Source organism: Palaemon carinicauda, chromosome 8 (genome assembly GCF_036898095.1).
Source record: "Palaemon carinicauda isolate YSFRI2023 chromosome 8, ASM3689809v2, whole genome shotgun sequence".
Lineage (NCBI taxonomy): Eukaryota > Metazoa > Arthropoda > Malacostraca > Decapoda > Palaemonidae > Palaemon > Palaemon carinicauda.
This window is the reverse complement of record NC_090732.1, coordinates 12,627,047-12,654,422: the sequence shown is the minus strand read 5'-3', so window position 1 is coordinate 12,654,422 and position 27,376 is coordinate 12,627,047. Positions and strand designations below refer to the sequence as shown.

Genomic DNA, 27,376 nt, shown 5'->3' with positions numbered 1-27,376 from the left:
TCATACTTTTGTTCTTGTTGCTAGCTTTTTTTTGGGGGGGTACTTCACACTAATTTTTTCCTATATCAAAATTTGAGTTTTTAATAGTCTACGCTGTAAAGGAATAGGATGATTATAGAATTAAAATACACTAAAGAATAATTAAAATTCCATACTCAACTCGTCTATATTAATATTAATATTAACAAACCATTTTTGAAATATGAGATTCCAGATTGTTTCTCTAAATGTATTTTAAATATTTTGAAAATATGAAAATTTTAAATCAACCAAGCTCAAAAAGTTAAACGCCCACATCACCAGAAGCCAGGATAACCTAGGGCCCTGCTATCTCATTAAAGAAACCAGGATTCTTCAAGATAATGTTCACCGAATACCAACATGGTATGCCAATGAGCTACCGCTAAAGCTTTGTTCTCCAAAGAACAATCTTGGCTAAAATTCAAAAATGTATGGTAGGTTTACTCATGATATTCAGAACTTGGATCTTCAAGGCCTTTCTAAGATTTAGTTTGAAATCTTTTTGTGAGTTTTTGTGGCCCAACTCTTAATTACAGATTACATTACATTTTTGGTTAAAGAATTATTAGGAATTCTAATGCCACATAGCAAATTAGGAACTACCCAGACAAAGAATGATTAGGAATTCTAATATCACATAGCAAATTAGGAACTATACAAGTCCAAAGTTGGCCTGGAAGATACTAAACAGCTCTTACCAGACAGAGAAATATATTTTCTGATGCAATATTTACAACCATTTCCAAAAAGGAGAAGTGAAAAACCATCAGACAGTCTTTAAGGACCATCTTTTGTCTTTCTTTAGAGCAGAAATAAAGTTGATAATGCATTTAGCTGAAACCAATCCAAAAGGGAAAATCATTTACCTGTGAAAGATTTTCAAAGTTTAATGAACCTATTAAATACCAGAACCAGTGCCAAAAAGTAGACCTGATTACTGGAGGGCTTTTAATACCAATATCCCTCAATACATCCATTGTAATGCCTAATAAGGAGAGATCTAATCCCTGCTTGAGTACAGCATCAAGCATTGACATATAACAAATATGGAACTAATTTGTATTTTTCCCAAATATACAAACCTGAGATCTGTGTTATGGATATATGCTTTCAGCATAGCTGGAATCTAGCCATAAACTTCAACACGAGGTGTCAACAACCCTTTGCTAGTTAACAGATGGTTAGACCAGCCATCCCGCTCACACACTCGCCCACTATATTACGTCACTTTCAATTATTGGCATGAATTCCAGGGGGGTTATGTGACAGCAAGACAAGGCAGTATAGTTAGGGAAAATACACATTACTGCCAAATTTGTTGCCTGTTCCTACACAAATACAAACCATTCACTCTTGACTATGGAAACATCCTTAGGTGGGTGAAAGTCCTTAACCCAACTGGCTGGGAACTTGACCAGAGATACATCTTTGAGCTCGTTAAAGTATAAGAGGAGTACCTCGACACCTCTTGAACTCTCAAACTGATAAGCAGGTAGAGTCGACAGCCTAGGCTATCGTGATGAGCGAGAGGAAACTAAGCACTGTGACTTTACCAGGAAAGAATAGTGACACACTTCTTCAAACTTAAACTTTGACATTGCCCGACTCCCCCTCACGGGAAGGACGGGGACATAAAATATATAACATACTTCAAGCCACTCAAGGAAAATGGCTTTTACCTGCAGTCGGATGTAGGCCAACTTGCCGAGTCCTCCAGATGCTGTGCCCTAAGAGAGGGGAAGATGAAGATATAAAAAAAGGACAGTCATTCTATGCATTCATCCCAGACTAACACCGGGTAACGTTTGCCCTCAACCAAGTGTTACTTATCCTGTAAAGGGGCCGAAGTATATTATACTACTTGTTGAATAACTGACACAGGATCCAGAGAGAACATACCCAGGTTCCTGTGGGTCAAGTTTTACAAGTACTGTAGTGGACAGTAAAACTGGTCTGACGACGTCAAACGTCTGCTCGTAAGACCTACGCCATAGAGAAGTTTCTCTTGAATGCTAGGTACATGCTTACACCCCTAACATCATGAGTTCTAAGTCTACGATTACAAGTCAGGATTCAGTGTGCAGTCAATGACCTGCCAAATCCAAGCAGAAAATGCATTCTTTGCGACTCTCCTCTTCACTCTCCCCATGATTACGAACAAATCTTTGACATGCGGGTGAGCTACAGACAAGCACATCTGATAAGCACCTCAATGCTTTCACAGGGCATAGTAACAGCTGATCAGGATAATTGGTTACGACACAGAGAACGGAAATCAGGAAGGGCCCGAACTTAGAGTCCGCTACAGCCAGGTTCCGAGTCTTAGCTACAAACGCATGGATGAAGCAGAGTATTAACTGCCCAAATCCCCTTGAATGACAGACATCACAGGAAAGATCATGCAACTCGTTGACCTTCTCGGCTGAGGCAAGAGCAAGGAGGTTTGAGGTAGTTGTTGGTAAGGAGCTCCTCAGGGAGCATAGTGTATATGTACTGCGTTCCAAGGTGGTGCTCTAATTTCTGACTGGGGGGAATGCAAGCTCAAAACTGTATGAGGAGACAATACCGTTGAGGAAATATCAACTCCGTTCAATCTAAAGACAAGGCTCAAGGCCTAGCGATAACCTTTCATTGCTGAGACAGCAGAGCTTATCCTCCCTGGGGTACAGCAGAAACCGCTGACACAAGGATAGTGGCATCAAGAGGAGCGACACCTCTTCTACGACACCAACCACAGAAAATAGCACACTTCACCTGATAGACAGCAATAGATGACTTAAGTATCTAGACATCCATTTCGCAAAAGCATGTGAAAAGCCTCTCTGTGAGGAGATGCTGGATAACCTCCAGGTGTGAAGTCATAGGGAAGCCACAGCCTTGTGGTATATTTCTACATGTGGCTACCAAAGCAGGTAGTGGAGGGGAGGCAACTTGCTCAAAAACTCTGAGCAGAAGTATAAGATCTGGATACTATTCTGGTTGCTTCCATATCGGAGCTATTAGGGTCATTGAAGGGTCTTGCGATGCCCTCATCTTGGTGAGGAGTCTCCTCAATAATCAGAAGGGGGTAGATGTTTAGGTTGTCCCATGGAGAGTGCATCCCGTAGAGATGCCTACAGTAGGTATCTGGTAATTGCGAGAAGTACACTGGAAGTTTCAGATTGAGACATCTCAAACAGGTCTACTTTGTTGGCTATCCGAGGATATAAATACCATTCAGAGCCAACTATTAGTCTTCCTGCTCAGTTTGTCAACGAGAATGTTCTTGCCAAGAATCAACCGGGCTGCCAGGGAGATCGAATTGTCTTTTGTCTGTCACAGTATTTCTATGGGAAGTTGGCAGAGCAGCCGTGAAAAAGTACCTCCTTGTTTGTTTAGATATGCCATCACCATCCAGTTATCGCTCAACAACACTGCGGAATGACATGAAAGGAGGTGTTTAAGAGCCAGAAAGGCTGCCCTCATTTCCAGGTTTATATGGCACTGCCAATCAAAAACAGATCATAGCCAGGAGGCCATGTGTTGCAACAGGTGAGCCACCCTCCCCCATTCTTTTGACGCATCTGTGAAGAGCATCAAATTCAGAGTTCGGGGGAGAGAAAGATCTACTCTCGAGGGTGGTGGTTTGCTACACGCCAACTCAACTCGCTCTTTGGTTCTGGCCCTACCGGTACCTGAAAGTTTGGAGGGTCTCTGTACTGAGACTAAAAGGTCTTCAGTTATCACTGGAGACCAAATGCAAAAATGGGCGTTGGGTACCAGACGCTCCAAGGAAGTCAGGTGGCCCAAGAGGTGCAGCCACAGGTGTGCTTACAACGAGTCTTGCGAAAGGAAGGGACATGCCACTTCCTTGAACCTCTCTATTCTGCCTTGGGACAGAAAATCTCTGCCTTTTTGGGTGTCTATTTGCATCCCAAGGTACAGTCAACCCTCGTTTATCGCGGTAGATAGGTTCCAGACCCGGCCGCGATAGGTGAAAATCCGCGAAGTAGTGACACCATATTTACCTATTTATTTAACATGTATATTCAGACTTTTAAAACCTTCCCTTGTACGTAGTACTGTTAACAAACTACCCTTTAATGTACAGAACACTTAATGCATGTACTAACCTACCCTAAACTAAAACAGGCACAAATATTAAGGGCGACTTTATATCATGCGTTTCCTAAACACGCCAAAAAGCACGATAAAAAATGGCAACCAATGTTTTGTTTACGTTTATCTCTGATTATAATGAAGAAACAAACGCATTTACACATCTGTGTATAGGTTAGTTTCTGCATCGATTATATTGATTATTCAGTACAGTATGTTGATTTGGTTATTACTAATGTTTTACTTAATTTTTCTTAGGACTTCCAAATGAAATGTTTCTCTTTATGACGCCGCCTGAAACGACGGCGTCATAAAGTACGCTCACAAAACAAACTAAGGAATTTAACGCACATGATGAAAGTGATAAATAATGATATTACAGTAAAAGCTTTAATAAAATATGTTATTACAAATATTATTTACCGTATCTATATAAAATCATACATACGTAGCAAAGCAGGAAAACAATCTACGAGAGAGAGAGAGAGAGAGAGAGAGAGAGAGAGAGAGAGAGATAGAGAGAGAGAGAGAGAGAGTTGTTTTACATACGTAAATGTATATTTTAAACAAAAAAAAATAGCCCCATTTCATATAAAATAGATTACAAATATTTTACTTTATCATATTACAGTAGTCTGTATAATACTGTAAAGTTCAGTACAGTATGTTGTTGTTAAAGTCGTGGCGATGAAATTCTCACGAAACAAAAACACGCCATTTGAGTACAACAGCTGATTCTCTCTCTCTCTCTCTCTCTCTCTCTCTCTCTCTCTCTCTCTCTCTCTCTCTCTCTCTCTCTCTCTCTCTCTCTCTCTCTCTCTTTCGTGTTATACAATACTTACATTTAGATGAAGAAACTAAAATTAGTTTTCTTAGTGTCAATTAAATACGAAACGAAATAATTAGGCCGAGTCTACATCCATTTCAATCATAGCTAAAAATACGGCATCCGATTTCATCAGCAAACCACTATTTTTTGGGAAATATCATTTTATTCTAGAAAATTACCACTCTTTAAATAGTTAATTGCACATTAAGAAAGCGTGTACTTTTGTTTTTAAATTTCGGGTTTGTTTTAAAAATCGAGTATTGTTGACTTCTTTTTTTTTTTACTTTTGGCTGTGATTAGATCAGCTGTCATCTAGCTGCCGCTCTTGAGTGTGTACGAATACACTAACAAAGTATCATTTATACCATTTCTTAACTTATTCAAACCGTCTACAGTATACAGTTGATATTACATAAGCACCAATGTGTTATAACCTATCAAATTTTTTTGTTTATTACATTTAATCTCTCTCTCTCTCTCTCTCTCTCTAACTCTCTCTCTTTCTCTCTACCTCTCTCTCTCTCTCTGTGGGCTACTTTTCACTACCTCCCATTCCTTACCTCTCTCTATCTCTCTAACAAATGATATCTTTGTTGCTCCTCAAAGTTTCATTTATATTGAAAATCAATCACGATTCAATTTTCCTTACTTTCTCCAATCTCGCACCATCGGTCACATCACGGTATTTTCGATATTTCTGGAAAATCCGCGATATATGTATATACATGGGTTATGAAAAAAATCCGCGAAGTGGTGAATCCGCGATGGTCGAACCGCGAAGTAGCGAGGGTTCACTGTATACCAGTTTCTGTGCAGGTTGGGGAGATTTTTCGAAATTTATAACGATACTCAGATTGTGATGAAAAGCACAAAGCCTGTCTCGGCGTCAATTGTCCAGATAATGAAGACGACGAATGCTGTTGGCATGGGCCCAGGCTGAGAATACGGTGAACACTTTGAGGTTCTGTGGACAGGCCAAAGCACAGTACCTGAAACTGGTAAATTCTCTCGTGGAGGATGAATCTTGGGTACTTCCTTGACCCATGATGGATTAGGATCTAGAAGCATGCGTCTGAAATCCAGTATGATTATGAAGTCCTTCGGTCTGAACGTTTCTGCCATCTCCATCTCGAAAGGAGTCTCATGGACAAACTCGCTCAGAGCAGAGAGGTCAATGACTGGTCTCCAACCTCCAGAAGCCTTCTCTACAAGAAAGTCGACTATAGAAGCCTGAGGACCTGTCAAGGACCTCTTGGAAAGCGCTCTTCTCCAACATGGTCTGGATTTCCACCCGAAGAGCGAGATCCTTCGCGATAGAATAGGACATCATTGGATGTATGTCAAAGGAGGGAGAGAGAGTGAACAGAACGTGGTACCCCGTCCGAGGATTGAGACCGTCCAGGATTCGCCCCCAAGGATCTCCCATCTCTGCCACCTGCGCATCATACATCCTTCCACTGGTGGTCGGGCAGGAGAAATGGCACCCCCTAGTGGGAGCAGCCACATCTTCCACCTCTACCTCCTCTGCCCCTAGCGCCTTTACAATGAATCAGCTACTTAGAGGGTTGCTTCTTAGCGCTGAACGGCCTTGAAGTGCTTGACTCAGTCGCCTATCTTTGGACTGGGGACACCCTTGGAGCTGATGGTGTCGAAGAGTTGTCCTGCATCTAGTGTCCAAAGGTGGGCTGGAACTCACAAGAGATCCTGACACCAAGTGGGGGATTTGAAGTGGTTGAAGGTCATCCCCTGATGATCTGGTTGGAGCACAGTCGGTGACAGCCTGCTTAACAGCCCTAGCAAGCTCTTCAAACCACGGTGCATCGTTCGCAAACTAAGGAACGGCTGCAAGAGCTCTTGGTGACCAGTCTTCGTAAGCGCTTTGATCTCTAGGCCCAACTTCTCTCAGCACTTAAGCTCTGGTACACATGCACGCCAGCCGGAGAAGCAAGCATACCTCTGTCAGGAGCACGACCTCGCTTGCCATCCACTTACAAGCGCCCACTGGGGTGCTAGTCCTAGCTCTGAAGGTAGGTGTTGCTCATTTGCAAACCGAAACATCATGAACAGACTCACAAACACTCACAAGAGCTCTTGCAGGTGGTTGGCGAGGTGCCTTGTGCGTGCTGAAAGCATGGCTCGCACAATTGAAAGCCGGCTAACAAGGCAATGTTTGCTTGTCTGTGAACACGTGCTGCCAATACTCGCAAACAACAGAACTAACCTCCGCTACTCCCAAGGGGGAGCGAGTCCAAGGCAAGACCCCAGAGGATACAGCACTCGGAAGACTCACAGACACTATATGCTTCGGTAGCTCGGTGAAAGGGGGGCTGCAACTGTGGAGAGTCGGCTGCCATGATCACCAGGGTGCTCTGAAGAGCTAGAACGAGGCAGTGACAAATCACATACCCACTTTCGAGAAACTCCAGGGGGTACCACTCAAGTGAGGAAGCCTTCCCATGCTCTCATACTGGCAAGAAGGGCAACCAATCTTATAAGGTGGAAGAATGCAAGGTTTCTCCTGCTGAGAGAGCTCAGCGTGCTGGGAAAGGAGCTACAGAGGAAGTGTCAGCTCTGGGCATGAGACCTGCTGAAAGGAACTCCATTCTAGAGGTTCATGGGAAGGTTGTGACCAACTCTTGCGCAGGCAGCTGTCCGTTCCTGCAGTGCCCCAAGCCTCAGGACCTCAAAAAGCCATTCGTTTGGGAGGAAACCCTAAATCACAAGGAAAGCCATAAATAACAAAGCATCAAGAGAACTAGACTCCTCACGGGTGGCGGGCACTACCGCTTTGCTAGGGGAAGCAACGGTGCCCTCCAAACCTGAGGGTTACCCAGAGGTTAAATAACTCTTGCTCGATCATCAGCCGGAGCAAGCAGAGTTAGCAAGGAGGGTACGAGGCGCCAGAGAAAGTAGTTGGGACTTATTCAACCACGAAGGAGAAAAATCCCATTTAGACTTCTTTCTTCGTCTACCATACCACTCCAACTGGGAGGATAGCCACTCCCAACACTCGTCGCAAGGAGAAACCTGCGTGTAACAGTGTCATCTGCACTCAGGGAAAAGGCAGTGAGGGTCCACCTCCATAACAGACATAAACGTGCCAGCACGCAAGGGCAAATAGCATCGTCGCAATCCTAAACAAACCAGACACACTTGCAAGAGAAAAATTAAGACAGTTTAGTTTATGGCATGGGAGGAAATTATAATTAAGGGTTAACGGGAGAGCGAGACAGCACATCTTAACTCTACCAAGCCAAAAAAATAAAAAAAACGCAATACACTGAGTCAGTGTGAGAGGGTGGCTGGTCTATTCCCCGCTATCTGGTGAAAGTTCGTTAGCACCTTGTGTTAAAGTTTCTGGCTAGATTCCAGCTACGTAAAAAACATATACTTGTATCTATAATTTGTAATCATTTAGGAACAAACATCCCTTAAAGGCTGGGATTGAAAATTCTCCTTAAAAGGACAACGCAAAAATTTCAATAATATAATCCTTACTAGTTGAAGTCAATGATAAATTTTTGGATTGGCACCATTAAAATTAAACATACCAGTGCCTATTGCAAAATAATAATAGACACTTTTAGAACCTATAAAAGAATCTAGAGTCTCCAGGTAGTTAGGTGAAGTACAGATGGGTTTGGATGAATCACCTTTGAGATTTGTTGTCTTAAGCAGATTGGTTTGTATAACAACCTTCTTGTGCACTGCGAGAGGCTGTTTCACACACACTAAATCATGGCTAATAATGGGAATGAGTAAAGCACTATAGTATATACTGTATGTCCAGTATGTAAGAGGACATTTACCTTTTATGCTAAGGGCTCTGGAACAAGTCAAAGGAACTCCTTTATCTTTGTTCAGTGAAGCTACAAATATGACTAGATTTGGGCGGTCCTACCATTTCCAAATTCTAGGCATACAGTACGGACAGATGTAGCGACCATTCGATTGGAAGAATAAACTTTTTGCCTAGCTGAACTCGGCACTTATCTTTGGAACTTCAATCTGGTCATGCAAACACTTCCCAGAGAGGGACTGTAAGGCTTACGCACTTCTCACAAGATTTTGAGAGTAAAAACGTCCCTAGCAGGAGACAGAAAATGAGGAAGAAGATCACCTGTAAACAATTCCTCTGCAAAAAGCACAGTGATTGTTAACAAATCCAGAGCAACATGACAAATTCGTAGATAATTTGTATTTTTCCTAACTATACAAACCTTAGCTATTTAATAGGGGTTATTACTTTCGGCGTAGCTGAAATGACGAGCCATAAGAATTTTAACGAGGGTTTACTACCCCACCGCTAGTTAGCGTGGGGGGGGGGGGTAACTTGCTAAACCCCCCCCCCCCCCCCCCCACACACACACACACACACCTATGCTTGAGCTCACTTTGCTTGGAGGTAGGACTTCAAGGGGGATAGGGCTGGCGGGCAAGTTTGATTAAATAGCTAAAGTTTGTATAGTTAGGAATAATACAAATTATCTACGAATTTGTCATTTGTTCCGTAACTGACATACAAACCACGCTATTTAATAGGGGTGACTCACCCATTAGGTAGGGTGGAAAGTCCCGGCCAGTACTGGCTTTGCCCGGGGACTCAGTATCTGAGTGTGTCAGCACTCAACAATAAGGAATCCCTACACCTCGCTAGAACCTTGCTACGCAAGGGCTGCAGCCTACGTAAGCTGTGTGTGAAGGTATAAAGTGTGACTCGTCCTAGGAAGTTGACCTGTAGTCTTTAGATGGAAACTTTAGGCTAGGACTCTCCCAATACCACCTCGTCAGGGTATGGGGATGTGACAGTATTAGCTTAATACTAGGAACACAAGGAAACATGGTTTACCTGCAGTGGTTTGAGCTCAGCTGTGCAGAGAACCCAAGATGCTGCTTTCCCCAAGAGAGGGGAGGATGAAGAAAAGAATAAGGACCAGACATACCTTTTCATTCATGCAGACTAAGACCGGGTAACAATGCCCTCAACCTTCTGCTACTTGTCCATTAAGGAGCCTAAGGTATTAAACCAGCTGTTGTGCAGCCACCACAGGGCCGATAGAAAACGTATCGAGCCTCCTGTGGGTCACGTCTTACAGGTAGTGGGCTGTGAAGGTTGTCTGATGCTTCCACACCCCAGCTTGAAGCACCTACGTCACTGAGAAATTTTTCTTGAAGGCCAGGGACGTACCTACGCCCCTGACATCATGTGCTCTAGGGCGACGTGACGGAGGAGGGTCTGGATTCAGGGACAGATGAATCACCCTACGAATCCATGCCGAGATGGTGTTCTTGGTGACCCTCCTCTTAGTCCTCCCAGTGCTCACAAACAATGCCTGCACCTGGGGATGGACTGCAGCTGTTCTTTTGAGATATAGCCTCAGACTCCTTACTGGGCACAGTAGGAGATGGTCTGGGTCATCTATTACCGAACGTAGACTCGAAATCTAGAAGGAGTTGAACCGAGGTTCCGGCAACCCCGGATTCTGAGTCTTAGCAATAAACTCAGGGACGAATTTGAACGTTACCTCCCCCCATCCCCTTGAATGGGCGATGTCATATGAGAGACCATGAAGTTCACCGACTCACTTGGCCGAGGCCAAAGCTAGTAGGAACACCGTCTTCCAAGTTAGGTGGCGATCTGAAGCCTGGTATAATGGTTCGTAGGGAGGTCTCTTAAGAGACCTGAGAACTCGAACCACATTCCATGGAGGAGGTCTCACTTCCGACTGAGGCCAGGTAAGTTCATAACTTCGTATGAGTAGGGAAATTTCCAGCGAGGAAGAAATGTCCACTGCTTTGGGCCTGAAGGCTAGACTTAAGGCTGAGCGATAGCCTTTCACTGCCGAGACTGAAAGGCGCATTTCTTCCCGCAAATACACGAGAAACTCCGCTATTGCTGGAATAGTGGCATCGAGTGGAGAGATACCTCTTCCACGACACCAACCACAGAAGACTTTCCACTTTGCCTGGTAAACAGATGCCGATGACTTTCGCAGTTGTCCAGACATCCTAATCGCAACTTGTTGCGAAAATCCTCTCTCAGCGAGGAGATGCTGGATAGTCTCCAGGCGTGAACGCTACAGCTTTGTGGAAGATGTTGGCATGTGGTTGTCTGAGTAGCTCATGTCGCGTAGGAAGTTCCGTTAGGAGTTGCAGAAGGTCCGGAAACCATTCCGCGTGATGCCATAGCGGAGCTATAAGGGTCATTGAAAGATTGACCAATATTCTGGTCTTGTTGAGCACCCTCCTCATCAGACAGAATGGGGGAAAGGCGTACACGTCGATGTTGTCCCACCGTTGGAAGGCATATTGCCAGAGCGCCTTGGGATCCGGAACTGGGGAGCAGTACAGCGGAAGCTTGAAGTTTAACGCTATCGCGAACAGATCCACAGTCGGGGAACCCCACAAAGTCAGGGCTTTGTTGGCTACTAGATGATCCAAAGACCACTCGGTACTCACTATTTGAGACGCTCTGCTCAGACTGTCGGCGAGCACATTCCTCTTGCCTGGAATGAAACGGGCCGATAGTGGAATCGAGTGGACTCTACTGCGAGATGGGATGGCTGCTTTGAAAAGGTACCTCCCTGCTTGTTGATGTAAGCCACTACTGTGGTGTTGTCGCTCATCACCACCACAGAGTGACCCGCCAGGTATTGGTGGAACTGTTGAAGGGCCAGGAAAACGGCCTTCATCTCTAGCAGATTTATATGGAGGCACTTTCCTGATTCTGACCACAGGCTTGAGGTCCTGTGGTGCAGAACGTGGGCCCCCCACCCTTTCTTTGAGGCGTCCGAAAACAGCATCAAATCCAGGGGGAGGACGAGAAGATCCACTCCTCTTCGAAGGTTCTCGTCTGTCACCCACCACTGGAGGTCCGTTCGTTCCGCAGGTCCCACAGGGATCATGACGTCCGGGGAATCGTAACCCTGATTCCACCGAGACTTGAGTCGCCACTGGAGGGATCTCATCCTGAGGCGACCGTTGGGAACTAGACGAGCCAAAGATGAGAGGTGACCGAGGAGACATAACCACGATTGGGCTGGAAGTTCTTCTCGTCTGAGGAAAGGGTTTGAGACCCTCCTCAGCCTTGCTATCCTGTCATCTGATGGGAAGGCTTTGTGGAGATAGGTGTCTATGATCATGCCTAAGTATACCAGTCTTTGAATGGGAAGCAGAGAGGACTTCGAGATTTACCATGATCCCCAGATCTTGGCAAAGTCCCAGAAGTTTGTCTCGGTGTCGAAGAAGGGATGACTCCGAGTCTGCTAGGATCAGCCAGTCGTCCAGATAACGGAGGAGACAGATGCCGATCCTGTGTGCCCACGACAATATTAGGGTGAACACTCTGGTGAAAACCTGTGGTGCTGTGGAGAGATCGAAACACAGCACCTTGAACTGGTACTTTTCGTTGTCTAGGCTGAATCTCAAGTACTTCCTTGAAGACGGATGGACTGGGATCTAGAAGTACGCGTCCTTCAGATCCAGTGTACATATGAAGTCTTGCGGTCTCACTTCAAGTCTGACTGTGTCTGCGGTCTCCATGCTGAACGGAGTTTGCTTGACAAACTTGTTCAGAGCCGAGAGGTCGATGACTGGTCTCCAGCCTCCAGGCGCCTTCTTTACAAGAAAGAGTCGACTGAAGAAGCCTGGAGACCCGTCGAAGACCTCTTGGAGAGCGCCCTTCTTCAACAAGGCCTGGACTTCTGCCTGAAGGGCTTGCCCCCTTGCTGACCCGATGGCAAGGGAGCTCAACGACACTGGATCCACTGTCAGGGGAGGTAGAGATGTTGTGAACAGGACGCGATATCCCTGACTGATTACGGAAATCGTCCAGGAATCGACCCCGAGTTGCTGCCACCTGTTCGCGCAACTTTGTAGGCGTCCCCCCACTGGTGGACATGCAGGGGGACTGCCAATCCTAGCGTTTGTGGCCTCGGCCGCTCCCTCGAGGATTCTCTCCTCCCCTGGAGGACTTTTTGCCTTTCTTGTCCTTGACAGGAAAGGGCTTAGACACCACCGTCTTCGCTGCCGGTTTCGTGGTCTTGGTAGGGCGTGGCTGCTGGGGTGCTGGAGGTTTATAGGGCTTCGATGTCAGAGCCCTATGTAGGAGAGAGTCCTGGTTGGAATTCCTCCACCTCTCAGCGGCCTGCTCCACGTCCTTAGGCTCAAACAAGTTCTTTCCCATAATGGAAGAATGTCTGAGCCTGCTGATCTCGGTATTAGGGACCTTTTGATGGAACCTCTCAGACACCGCATCTCAACGTTTCAAGATGGTGTTAGCCCACAAGTTCGAGACTTGGTGGGCTAGAAACTCGATCGAGTGCCCGAGAGTAAAAAGGTCTCCATAGCCTTCCTGGTACTTTCTTTGGATAAATCCTCCGAACGTATCAGGATACCTAAGGTCCCTAGCCAGATATCCAGCCACGAAGTGGCCTGCATGGCACACTTCAGCACCTTCTCCTGGCTAAGGATCTCCGTTGCCGAGAACAAGACCTGCCGGTTGGAGAGTCTCAAGAGGGACTCCCCTGCTAAGCTCTTCCAAGAAATGGTGAAGGGGAAGAGCCAAACAAGTCTCCTCTACGATGTCGAAGTACCTCCTCTGTTGGACACGAGGAGGTGGGAGGAGCTTGTTGCCGGCGCTGGATTGGCTGGAGGAGGCAAGCTCGGAGAGCTGGACTTTGATCTTGTCTCTGGCACTCTTGACCCCTTGAGACCAGGGCAAAGCCGCACTGGCCTTCGAGGGTTTTTGAGTCCCAAAGACTCGGTCCAAGACCGTGTCTTTGCCCTCACGAGGAGGAATCTCTGGGTCAGCAAACTCATTGAGATTCCTCATAAGGGTCAGAACCTGCCAGAACGCGTGTTCTGACTCCTGCAGCTCTCCTCCTGAAGGACTAGCAGCGAAGTCTCCTGTCCCCAAAGGTTCTTCTTGGGGGGACTCATGGACGTTCTCCGAGTGACTGGCTGACTCCGGTCTAAGTCTTGATGAAGACTTTGGTACAGTCTTGGAGTCCTTCGACTCCCTCCTGGGAGAGATGCAAGACTCTAACAACAACGGTGGTAGGGTCTTCTCCACCCCTACCCGAGAAGACTTTCCAGCGTGAGGTGGGGTTTCCCTCATTGGGGCGATGGGGGAACGCCTCACCTCAGACTCCTCTGAGGACGGGAAGTCTTCGTCCGAAGGGGAGGGAGAAAAAGTCTGGGGGGGGGGGGGTGAGGAGGCCTGCCTCAAGGACTTACGAGGAGTTAGCTTTGCCCTCGGAGAAGTTACCACATTTGAAACTCCTCTTTTCCTCTTCAGGGGAGTAGAAGCTGCCAAGGATTTGTGGCCCAGGTCAGAGAGAACAGGCTTAAATGCCTGCATGACCGCTCTGACCAGTGTCCCAAACCCAAGGCTGCTGGCTGACGGCTGCGCTGTCAGATACTCCCTCTGGAGGGAAAGGGCTCGACCGATCCCTGGGAGGAGTTACCAAAAGGGGGTTCCCCTGAAAAGAGGAGTTTGATGGAGAAGAAATTTCCCTGGACCTTTCAGGAACCTTCCCCCCTGCCGGCGAGAGCGCTGTTCTGCGCTTGGGGGGGGGGGGGGTGTTTGTGGCGATGACGACCTTGCCGCGCGTTGTCCTGCAGCCTCGCGCGTGGGGGGGGGGGGGGGGGGGTTATTGGCGAGCGCGATGGGGAATACCCTGGGTCGCGCGCGGGAGACTGTTGGCGCATGCGCGCGATGGCGAGGGTGTGCGCGGGCGAGCAATGGCGCGTAGGAGCGCGAGCCGGAGACAGCAGAGGGTGCGCAGAAGGAAGATTGCGCACTCGTGTGCACGAGGGTAAATGTTAGCGCGCGTGCGGGCGCGCAAGGTCAGGATGAAGAGCCCGTGCGGGCGATGATACAGTTGGGCGCGCGCGCAGGAGAGACATCTCTTGCTCGCGGGCGCGCATGACTGCGCACATCAGGCTTGAGTGATGGGCGTGGGCGCGCAGGGCGCACGTGCGCATCCTCGTGGGCGTGAGTGGGAGACTGCGCGCGAAGCCATGCTGGCGAGGGATGGCGCGCAGGTGGAGATCGACGGCGCTTTGGCGAGGGCTGACGAGCGGGGGAAGTATTCAACTTCCCTACTGCGCCCAGATCAGAAGATCGGTGGCGCGCAGGAGATTGTTGACGCGGAGAACGCTGGCCCGCAGGAGAGCAAAGGCGCGTTGGCGAGCGCTGGCGCGCAGGAGAGCGTTGGCGCACATGGCGTGTAGAAGGTTGAAGGCGCGCAGGTGAGCGCTGACACGCAGGCGAGCACTGGCGCGCTTTAGCAGGAGCATTGTCGGCAGCAGATGAGCGCTTGTGCGCAGGTGAGCTCTGGCGTGTAAGAGACGTATGCGCCAACTTGCGCATACGCCCTTATTGCCCCGAAGGGACCGTTGCCTGTCTCACAACAACAGGATGTGTCGGCGCCCATAGCGCATCAGCAGCCAGGAACGGCGACGGCAGGTCAGCAGGTCTGACGGGTGGAAGGTCGACGTGTCCTTTGTAAGGACGACCTTCCACCGAAGGGGATCGCAAACGATCCGCAGAGAGGTCCAGGGTTGTAGCTGGGAAAGTCGGATAACGATGGCGAGGCTCCTCTGCGGCGGAGACGATGAACCGAAGAGGCGCCTCCTTACACCCTTGCGAGGTGAAGGAAGGCGAGCTTTACGCCGTATGCGCCCTCTGGGGTCAGTGAGCCGACCGTCAGCAGTCCTCCGAAGAAGAGTCTCTTTGAGTGAACTCCCCCAAGGGGGAGAATCACTTGCAGGAGAGACTGTTGGACTTAGTTCCTCCCTCAAAGGATGAGCAGAGGGAGAAACTAAGCCTCCAGCTACAGCAGGTTGATCAGGTGCAGAAGTCTGAGATACCGCATCGGAAGCCTCTGCCACCACAACGTCGACGATAGACAGAGGATCAATCTCTGCCAAAGTCGGCGATTGTTTGACAGCGGCACCCAACCGGATCATGTCAAACAAGGCTTCCTTGGAGGGCGAACCCTCAAGCCCCAAGACCAAAGCTGAAACAAATCATTAGTACACAAATTAATATTTAAATCCTTCACCGGGGGAGGAGGAGGAGCTGCCTCGCTATGGGAGACAACTCCCTCTCCCGAACCCCGAGTTCGGGAAACAGAACTATGGCCTACGCTACCACTCGACAGTTTCTCGGAAGAAACCGATCGAGTGGGAGCTTTGGAGGAGGTTTGGGCAACGGACGAAGAGTCCTTGGGATTTTCTCCTTTCAAAGAAACCTTCAAAGGAGAAATATCCCGCTTGGACTTCTTCTTCGTCGCCGAGTAAACCTCTCCCACTAGGAGGTCGACCACTCCCTACACTCAGCGCACTTATTAGTTCTATCACACCGTTGGCCCCCACAATAAGGACAAGGGGTGTGAGGGTCTGTCTTGACCGCCGACATAAACGTACCACAAGGGCGGTGGGGTAATCCAGGATACTTTCGCATGATAGCAGAGGCCAACTTCAAACACACCTGTAAAAGAAAAAGCAAAAAGCATTAATGGCTGTCAGAGAGGTGAGGGTGAAAGCGGACACGTCCGACTACCACCCGAGCTGAGAGCAAAGTGAGCTCAAGCACAGGTGTGTGTGTAAGGGGGGAGGGGGGGGGGGGGGGGGGGTTAGCAAGCTACCCTCCCTACCCCCCCCCCCCCCCCCCCCGCTAACTAGCGGTGGGGTAGTAAACCCTCGTTGAAATTCTAATGGCTCGTCATTTCAGCTACGCCGAAAGTAATACCCCTATTAAATAGCGTGGTTTGTATGTCAGTTATGGACCAAAGACTGGTTTGAGTTCTGGTATGCAACCAAGCAACCTCTTTATCAGTTGCATCTACATTGGCAACAGAATAGGGGTAGAAATAAAAAAAAAATTACACCTCAGACTGTCCCACCAATGAGGCACATATATGTTCTCTTTCCTTAATCATAAAGTACACACAGGTCATACATACAGTATTATCCAAAATTAAATTTAAGTCTTGAATGTCTGAAAATTTCTTCAAACTTGTCCAAATTCACAAGACATCCAATATCTGGTACAGGAGGGTGACCTTGGTTCTGGTTATGGCTAGTGTTTATGTGTCTGGAATCACTGCTATAGTCTGCCCTACCACAAGTGATTCTTGGTCTAACAAGGAAGGATAAATATCTAAAGCTAATTACTTGATCTTGACCTCAAAAGGTAACTGGGAACTTCAACTAATAAACAAATTGATCATTATTTGAAGACAAAACCTTCAAGATCATATTACATTTCTTTAAATTTTGTATGTCAAAAGACTTAAAAGAAGTCATTAAGGTATTCGTTAAAATAATATGACAAGTTTGAAAGTAATTTGTATTTTTCCTAGCAATACAAACCTGAATTCATTAGGTAAAAGATAACAGTGCAAGCTAGAACACAGCTATATAAACTTAACGAGGTGTCAACAACCTAACGGCTATTACGACTGGATAGTGTGGAAGCACCACGCCCCACTTGCTCACAATAACTGCACTTTGATTGCAGAGGGGACTTCAGGGGATACGTGATGGCAGGCAACACTTGTGTAGAGAACTGAGCTATATAATGTTAGGAAACATACAAATTACTTCAAAAATTGTCATTTGTTCCTACACAAATGCAAATTCTCGTTCTTTTCATAGGAGAAATTATCTTTCCAACTGGCTGAAAATTTTCACCCAGGATCGCTAAATCTGAACATGAACACCATTGTGACACTGTCTAGGCACAATATAAGCAATTGGTTTGCGAACATACGCGCTATGGTTTACCCAGACTCCCATTTCCCCCTCGTAGGGGGAAGGGTATGTAGAGTAACAAGAAATATCAATATAGATACTGTAATAGGTACACGCTATATGGGGCTTACCTGCAGTCACTGAGTTCCAGCTGACAGGGAGTTGGATGTTGTACCCCAAGAGAGGGGAAGATAAGAAAATGCCCATCATTCTTTACGTTATTTCCAGACTAAAACCGTAACCTCTGTTCTCGAATAACTACTAATAGTCCTGTGAGGGAGCTAAGGTAGCTATACCACTTACCGAGCCACCACCACTGGGGCTAGAGTAAACATTTCTAGGAACCTGTGTGTTATGTCTTGAGGTAGTGGGCTGTGAAGGTAGTTTGGCAACTCTAAAACACCCACCTGTAGTACTGAACCTGCATTACAGGAAGGTTTTTCTCTGAATGCCAGGGATAAATGCCCCTGTCAATGACCCAAGAAGGTTTTTCTCTGAATGGCCGGGATAAATGCCCCCGTCAATGACCTGCCTAATCCAGAAAGAGATAGTGTTTTTGGTTACCTTCCTCTTGACCCTTAAGTACTATTTAAAGGAGTCTTGTCTGGGGGGGGGGGGAGGAACTTCCAGTGTATACCTGAGATAGCACCTCAGTGCTCTTTCTGGGACTCCCTCCTCTCGGCTCTTGGAGAGAGTACCAAAGCCAACCACGGCAGGAGCAGAAAACTTCTCCTGCTATGTCTCACCAACCAACACCTCCAAGAACCTGTCTTTGAACGGGGGACCCAAGGATGACCACAAGAAACACAGTTTCTCAAGATGCAGACTCCCCAAGAGCGTAAGTTTTCATTGTCTCACTAGGGGAAACGTGAAGAACTTCCAGACCCGAATGTTAAACGGGGTATTGCTCTTGCTAAATTGTCCCCGGAGGAGGCTATAGGACAAGAGACCAAGGGGAAGGTACCAGGAGAGAGAGGGAAAAGTTGGGACTTCTTTGACTTCTCGGAAGACCTCAAAGGAGAAGAATCCCTTTTAGACTTCCTCCTCCTCTTGCCATCCCGCTCCCACTGGGAGGATGGCCACGCACGACATCCATTACAGAGAGGGTGCATGCCATTGTGTCCTCTGCACGTAGAGCAAAGTCGGTGAGGATCAGTCTCCATTTTCAACATGAACATGTTGCAAGAGCAGGCCACACTCGAACAAACCTGCATATTGTGCATCCTTAAGCATGCACACCAAACACACCTGTAAGAGAAAAATGTTATTTTCATTAGTAAAATTAATTTTTGAATATACTTACCCGATAATCATGTAGCTGTCAACTCCGTTGCCCGACAGAATTCTACGGACGGGATACGCCAGCGATCGCTATACAAGAGGGGGGTGTACTCACCAGCGCCATCTGTGGTCAGGTACTCCAGTACTTCTTGACAACACCACCTCAATTTTTTCCTCGGTCCACTGGTTCTCTATGGGGAGGAAGGGTGGGTCAATTAAATCATGATTATCGGGTAAGTATATTCAAAAATTTATTTTACTAATGAAAATAACATTTTTCAATATTAATCTTACCCGATAATCATGTAGCTGATTCACACCCAGGGGGGTGGGTGAAAACCAGTGTACATGTTAATCAAGAAGCTAAGTATCCCGTATTTCATATCAGTTATTCAAAATAACAATGAAATTATAAGTACCTGGTAAGGAAGTCGACTTGAACCATTACTCTGCCTTTAATAAGTTAGTCTTCCTTACTGAGCGCAGCGTTCCTCTTAGGAGGCTGAACAACTCTAAGGTGCTGAAGTATAAAGGGTTGCAACCCATACTAAAGGACCTCTACACAACCTCTAACCTAGGCGCTTCTCAAGAAAGAATTGACCACCCGCCAAATCAACTAGGATGCGGAAGGCTTCTTAGCCTACCGTAACAACCCAAAAACAACAATAAAAGCATTCAAGAGAAAGGTTAAAAAAGGTTATGGGATTAAGGGAATGTAGTGGCTGAGCCCTCACCTACTACTGCACTCGCTGCTACGAATGGTCCCAGGGTGTAGCAGTTCTCGTAAAGAGACTGGACATCTTTGAGATAGAATGATGCAAACACTGACTTGCTCCTCCAATAGGTTGCATCCATAATACTCTGCAGAGAACGGTTCTGTTTGAAGGCCAACGAAGTAGCCACAGCTCTCACTTCGTGTGTCCTTACCTTCAGCAAAGCAAGGTCTTCATCCTTCATGTGAGAATGAGCTTCTCTAATCAGAAGCCTTATGTAATACGAAACTGCGTTCTTGGACATAGGCATCGAAGGTTTCTTAATGGCACACCATAAGGCCTCTGATTGTCCTCGTATAGGTTTTGACCTTTTAAGATAGTACTTTAGAGCTCTGACAGGGCAAAGAACTCTCTCTAGCTCGTTACCCACCATGTTGGAAAGGCTAGGAATTTCGAACGACCTAGGCCAAGGACGTGAAGGAAGTTAATTTTTTGCCAAAAACCCGAGCTGTAAGGAACATGTAGCTGTTTCGGATGTGAATCCTATGTTCCTGCTGAAGGCGTGAACCTCACTAACTCTTTTGGCTGTTGCAAGGCAGACGAGGAAAAGAGTTCTGAGAGTAAGGTCTTTGAAAGAGGCTGACTGGAGAGGTTCAAATCTAGGAGACATAAGGAACCTTAAGACTACGTCTAGATTCCAGCCTGGAGTGGACAAGCGACGTTCTTTAGAGGTCTCGAAAGACTTAAGGATGTCCTGTAGATCTTTGTTGGAGGAAAGATCCAAGCCTCTGTGGCGGAAAACTGTTGCCAACATACTTCTGTACCCTTTTATCGTAGGAGCCGAAAGAGATCTAACATTCCTAAGATGCAACAGGAAGTCAGCAACTTGGGTTACAGAGGTACTGGTAGAGGAAACTGCATTGGCTCTGCACCAGCTTCGGAAGACTTCCCACTTGGATTGATAGACTCTGCGAGTGGATATCCTCCTTGCTCTGGCAATCGCTCTGGCTGCCTCCTTCGAAAAGCCTCTAGCTCTAGAGAGTCTTTCGATAGTCTGAAGGCAGTCAGACGAAGAGCGTGGAGGCTTGGGTGTACCTTCTTTACGTGAGGTTGACGTAGAAGGTCCACTCTTAGAGGGAGAGTCCTGGGAACGTCGACCAGCCATTGCAGTACCTCTGTGAACCATTCTCTTGCAGGCCAAAGGGGAGCAACCAACGTCAGCCGTGTCCCTTCGTGAGAGACGAACTTCTGAATAACTCTGTTGATGATCTTGAACGGCGGGAATGCATATAGATCGAGGTGGGACCAATCCAGCAGAAAAGCATCCACGTGAACTGCTGCCGGGTCTGGGATTGGGGAACAGTACAATGGGAGCCTCTTGGTCATCGAGGTAGCGAACAGATCTATCGTTGGCTGACCCCACAAGGCCCAAAGCCTGTTGCACACGTTCTTGTGAAGGGTCCATTCTGTGGGGATGACTTGACCCTTCCTGCTGAGGCGATCTGCCGAGACATTCATATTGCCTTGAATGAATCTCGTTACCAGCGTGAGGTTTCGACTTCTTGACCAAATGAGGAGGTCCCTTGCTATCTCGTACAGCTTCCTCGAATGAGTCCCTCCCTGCTTGGAGATGTACGCCAAGGCTGTGGTGTTGTCGGAGTTCACCTCCACCACCTTGCTTAGCAGGAGGGACTTGAAGTTCATTAAGGCCAGATGTACTGCCAACAACTCCTTGCAATTGATGTGAAGCGTTTCCTGTTCCTTGTTCCATGTTCCCGAGCATTCCTGTCCGTCCAAGGTCGCGCCCCAGCCCGAGTCTGATGCGTCCGAATAGAGATGAAGATTGGGGGTCTGAACAGCTAACGAGAGACCCTCCTTGAGAAGGATGTTGCTCTTCCACCACATGAGAGTGGTCTTCATCTCTTTGGTAACAGGAATAGAGACCGCTTCGAGCGTCATATTCTTGTCCCAGTGAGCTGCTAGATGGTATTGAAGGGGGCGGAGGTGGAGTCTCCCTAACTCGGTGAACAGGGCTAACGATGACAGGGTCCCTGTTAGACTCATCCACTGTCTCACCGAGCATCTGTTCCTCTTCAGCATGCTCAGGATGCACTCTAGGGCTTGGTTGATTCTTGGGGCCGACGGAAAAGCCCGAAAAGCTTGACTCCGAATCTCCATTCCCAGGTAAACGATGGTTTGGGAAGGAATAAGCTGGGACTTCTCTAAGTTGACCAAAAGACCCAGTTCCTTGGTCAAGTCCAAAGTCCATCTGAGACTCTCCAGACAGCGACGACTTGTGGGGGCTCTTAAAAGCCAGTCGTCTAAATAAAGGGAGGCTCTGATGTCCGCCAAGTGGAGGAATTTGGCAATATTCCTCATCAGTCGCGTAAACACCATAGGTGCCGTGCTTAGGCCAAAACACAGGGCTTGGAATTGGTACACAACCTTTCCAAAAACGAATCTCAGAAAAGGTTGGGAGTCTGGATGAATGGGGACGTGAAAGTAGGCGTCTTTCAGATCCAACGAGACCATCCAGTCCTCCTGCCTGACCGCTGCTAGGACCGACTTCGTCGTCTCCATAGTGAACGTCTGCTTGGTGACATAAGCATTGAGCGCACTGACGTCCAGCACCGGTCTCCAACCTCCTGTCTTCTTGGCCACCAGGAAGAGACGGTTGTAAAAGCCCAGGGATTGATGATCCCGGACTATCACCACTGCCTCCTTCTGTAACAGGAGCGACACCTCTTGATGTAACGCTAGCCTCTTGTCCTTTTCCTTGTAGTTGGGAGAGAGGTTGATGGGAGAAGTGGTCAGAGGGGGATTGCGGCAGAATGGGATCCTGTAACCCTCCCTTAGCCACTTGACAGACTGGGCGTCTGCACCTCTTCTTTCCCAAGCTTGCCAGAAGGTCTTGAGTCTGGCTCCTACGGCTGTCTGGAGAGGAGGAGAGTCAATGTTTGCTTTTCGAAGACTTGGTACCTTTCTTGGACCTGCCCCTGTGACCGTCTGGGCGGGTACTTCCTCGGCTGGGGGCTCTGCCACGAAAGGGCGGAATAAATCTGGTAGCAGGAGTATCAGCCACTGGGGTGCGGTAAGTTCTTGGTACTGAAGGTGCAACCTTAGCCTTCCGTGCTGAAGAGGCCACGAGGTCATGCGTATCCTTCTGTATAAGAGCCGCAGACATTTCCTTGATAAGATCCTCAGGAAACAGGAACTTAGAAAGAGGAGCAAAAAGTAACTGTGACCTTTGGCAAGAGGTGATACCAGTGAAAAGGAAGGAGCAAAGTTGTTCCCTTTTCTTGAGGACTCCCGATACAAACATAGAGGCAAGTTCGCCGGAACCATCGCGAATTGCTTTGTCCATACAGGACATAATCAGCATGGCCGAGTCTTTGTCAGAAGGGGCAGTCTTCTTGCTCAAGGCCCCCAGGCACCAGTCGAGGAAATTAAAAATTTCAAAGGCGCGAAAGACTCCCTTTAAGAAGTGGTCCAGGTCAGAAAAGGTCCAGCAGACCTTAGAGCGTCTCATAGCTGACCTTCGTGGAGAGTCAACCAAACTTGAGAAGTCAGCCTGGGCAGAGGCAGGGACCCCCAAGCTTGGTTCCTCTCCCGTGGCATACCAGACGCCCGCCTTAGAAGCCAGCTTAGGAGGCGGAAACATAAAAGACGTCTTTCCCAGTTGCTGCTTGGACTGCAACCAATCCCCTAACATTCTCAAAGCTCTCTTTGACGATCTGGCGAAGACAAGCTTAGTGTAGGCAGACTTAACAGGTTGCATGCCTAGAGAGAACTCGGATGGAGGAGAACGAGGGGTAGCAGAAACAAAGTGTTCAGGGTATAACTCTCTGAAAAGAGTAAGGACCTTGCGAAAGTCAATGGAGGGTGGCAATGACTTGGGTTCCTCCACATCAGATGAAGGATCATCCAGGTGAGCCGCTTCATCCTCAGAAACCTCATCACCTGAGTGTTGAGAAGCGAGAGGTAACGATAAAGCAGAATGCTGAATGGCTGAATCCTGAAGAACGGGTGCATGCGCACTAGCGGATTAATCCTCAAGACTCTGCTGAAGAGGATGAGGGCTGGTAATGACAAAGTCCTGAGGCTGGGATGAAGGAGGTTCTGCGGGGGTCTGAGGAGCAAGCGTGGTGAGAGGCGAATGCTGTAAAGCATGAGGCTCATGCTGCATAGTCTGCGGTTCAAGTTGAATAGGAAGCGGCTTAAGCTGAGAAGAATGTGGTTGCTGCATGCGTTGAGGTGGCTGTCTCATAGCATGAGGTTCCTGCCTCAAGGGTTGCGCTTGCCTCAAGGGTTGAGGTGGCTGCGCAGAGAGAGGCTCTTGTCCCACGAGTTGAGGTTCTAGCCTCAAGAGTTGAGGTGCTTGCCTCGAGAGTTGAGGTTCTCGCCTCGAGGAAAGTGGAGGTGGCTGCTGCAAGAGTTGAGGTTGCTGCCTCAAGGATGGTGGAGGTTGTCGCACCGCAAGAGGTTGCTGCCTCGAGGATGGTTGCAACGCAAGAGGCTCCTGCCTCAAGGGTAGAGGAGGTTGCTGCAAAGCATAAGACTCCTGCCCCAAGTGTTGAGGAGGTTGCCGCACAGCGCTGGTATCTGGCAACTCCCAAAGCGGCAGCTCACGCATGGAGGTAGCTTGAGGAACCTCAACCTCATACGTCTGGCAGGCTGGACTGCGCAGAGGTGGGGGAGCGCTCGCAGGAGGAGGTGTGATAACCTTCTCTGCCTGAAACTCCTGCATCAACACCGCAAGCTGCGACTGCAAAGTCTGCAGCATAGCCAACTTGGGATCAACAGAAGTTGAGGTCTGTTGAGGCATAGCTTTAACAGAAGTTGAGGTCTGTTGAGGCAACGCTTTACCTCTCTTAGGAGGCGTGCAGCCATCCGATGACTGCGGCGAGTCCGAGCTAGCCCAGTGGCTACACCCGGGTTGTTGGACTCGCGCGGTCTGGACCTTACGCTTAAGAGGCCTTGAGACCTGGGTCCAGCGTTTCCTCCCGGAAACATCTTCTGCAGACGAGGAAATAAAGGGCTCAATCGTCTGAGAGTGGAAGTGACGATCTCTATAAGATACGCCCGCAACCACTGAGGATACTACTGTGCGCCGATCAAGGCCTGCCGAACCCTTTTGCCCTTCGACATTGCTTCTCCCCTGGGCTTGGGAGCTTGCAAGAGGTCCCGGACTGGGAGGACGACTGGCACGCACAGAAGTATCCTCATGCGCAACACTGACACTGACACTAGGCACAGCACTGGCACTACCACTTCCCACTGCACTTTTCACTTTAAGTTCCTTGACATCTGCCAAGAGAAACTTGTGGTCACTCACTACCGACTCCACCTTATCACCTAAAGCCTGAATGGCACGTAAAACATCCGACATATCAGGCTGAGCACTAATAATAGGTTCGGGGGTAGCCACTACAGGGGGAGGAAAAGGTTGAGGATCATAGGGGGAGGAATAAAGTAAAGAGCGAGTCGAACTCCTCTTAACTCTCTCTCTCTCTAACTTAGTCGTATACTTGAGGAATCGAATAAAATCAAATTCCGAAAGTCCGGCACATTCCTCACATCGATCTTCCAACTGACAGGATTTTCCCCTACAGTCGGAACAAACGGTGTGAGGATCAACCGAGGCCTTCGGAAGACACCTAATACAAGTCCTACATCGTCTTTGGGGAGGAGCTTGAGAATGGTCGGACATCTTGAATCAGAGAACAGTCAAGGGGGATTCCAAATTAAAGCAAAGATCGTTATACCATTAATCAAAATCAATCCAAAAGCTATCTAAGCTAAGGGAAAAGCTTCCTGTATAGCGAAAGCTGAAATCTCAGAGCAATACTTCACCAAAACCGTGAACAAAGACTCCAAAATCATAAGCGTATCCATGTAGGTCTTGCCGGAAGCACGACAGAGGAAAAATTGAGGTGGTGTTGTCAAGAAGTACTGGAGTACCTGACCACAGATGGCGCTGGTGAGTAACCCCCCCTCTTGTATAGCGATCGCTGGCGTATCCCGTCCGTAGAATTCTGTCGGGCAACGGAGTTGACAGCTACATGATTATCGGGTAAGATTAATATTGAAAAAAAAAGTTTAATCCTTAGCCAATTCCAAGAGCATAGAAGAGAATGTCAACTCTCAACCACAACTGAAATCAAAGTTGAGTTGTAGTGAGTGCTTCCCTACTAAACATCGTTAAAAGTTTTTATAGCTGTTTTCTAGCTTGTGCTGTTATCGTCTTCTATGTAAAGAACAAGGGTTTGTATTCGTGTAGGAACAACTGATAAGAATCCAGAACTAGATTAGCAATGATCCATTATGTGGAATAGAGGGCTTCAACACCAATCGGGAACTTGAATCACCAGCCTTACTGTACTATGAATTTGGATAAAAAATTTATGTACAGTAGCTTACCCAAAATTAACTACGTACCTTAATGGCCTGTCCAGATGATCGAACACAGCTCAATGGGAACTACCGGCAAATGAGCAAAGCTCACAAACACAACTGTAGATGTTGTCCATACAGTGACGAGCTGGCACAGTCAGTGTATGTTCATTCAGGCAGGACCTGTTGACTGTACAGTATATATTACTGTACACTTAATAGAATCTTGAAATTTACTTTTTGACTAATGTAATTTTTTACTATTAAACTTATTTCCTAATATATACTGTTACTGCTTTCTCCTTTCCTGTTAAACACTGTAATTTAATGTAAAAACTGTTGTTGGTAGCGGGGAGGGGGGGGGGGTTTCCTCGGGCGTCCGAGTAGCCCGTTCGACAGTATATTGCAACGAACTTACCTTGTTAATCATAATGGATATCACCCCCAATATATTGATCAACGCCCATGGCTACATTCCAATTCCAGTAACCCCAGTCATAATCAATAGTGTTTTTTCGAATTTATCCCATAGATAATATATATGATTCCAGGCGGCCTGGTCTCTCAAAAGTTGTCTAATAACGACCTAGAACTGACATCGTCAACATAAACCTTACAGATGACCTGACATGCCTGAAGGACTTAATCCACTGGAGTGTGTTCAGATTGTTGTTTAGTATATTAAATAGGCTGATCGAAATTGTTTTTTATGTAAAATAAAACCATGGTTATGGGTTAAAACCAATGTACTACTAATAATTTATTTAAATATGGCGATTAAAATTGTTTAGTGACAATATTTTTAATGTAAAAACTGAACCGAATGAGTAACTGCAATGGTACCTCACGAAAAAATCTAAACCATTAACAAACCTTACCTAGCCCCAACCCCCCAAAAAAGAAAAACTCAAACTTCATGAAGGACTAGTTACCTTGTGGCACATAAGTTTAATCATAACACACATAGCCACATTCTTTTAGGTAAAGTTGTATAATACAAATTTTTTAAGACACTGGCATTTAAAATAGAAAAAAAATGTTCAACAGTCTTCATATGGCGAGCACCAACACCCAAATGTTTTTCCTCCAGACGTCACACCACACTTTTCAAATGGACAAACTTTATTTCTCTTAAACTTATATAAAATGAATTGGGCCGTATTTGAGGCCATGTTACACAATATTAGAATTCGAAAATATTACATCAGATTTAAGAAAATACAATGTTCTTACCTGGAAACCGGAAAATACCACGTTTAACACGGATAACGGAGTGAGA

General features: G+C 47.2%; 1 long non-coding RNA gene across 1 annotated transcript; it reads right to left on the bottom strand.

Moving 5' to 3' along the window:
• Window positions 1-38: 38 nt before the first annotated feature.
• LOC137645657 (uncharacterized) lies at window positions 39-27,376 on the bottom strand. The gene is made up of 3 exons (XR_011045329.1): window positions 27,331-27,376; window positions 26,143-26,287; window positions 39-93 (listed from the first exon to the last, which is right to left on the bottom strand). It is a non-coding gene; the product is annotated as an uncharacterized lncRNA (long non-coding RNA).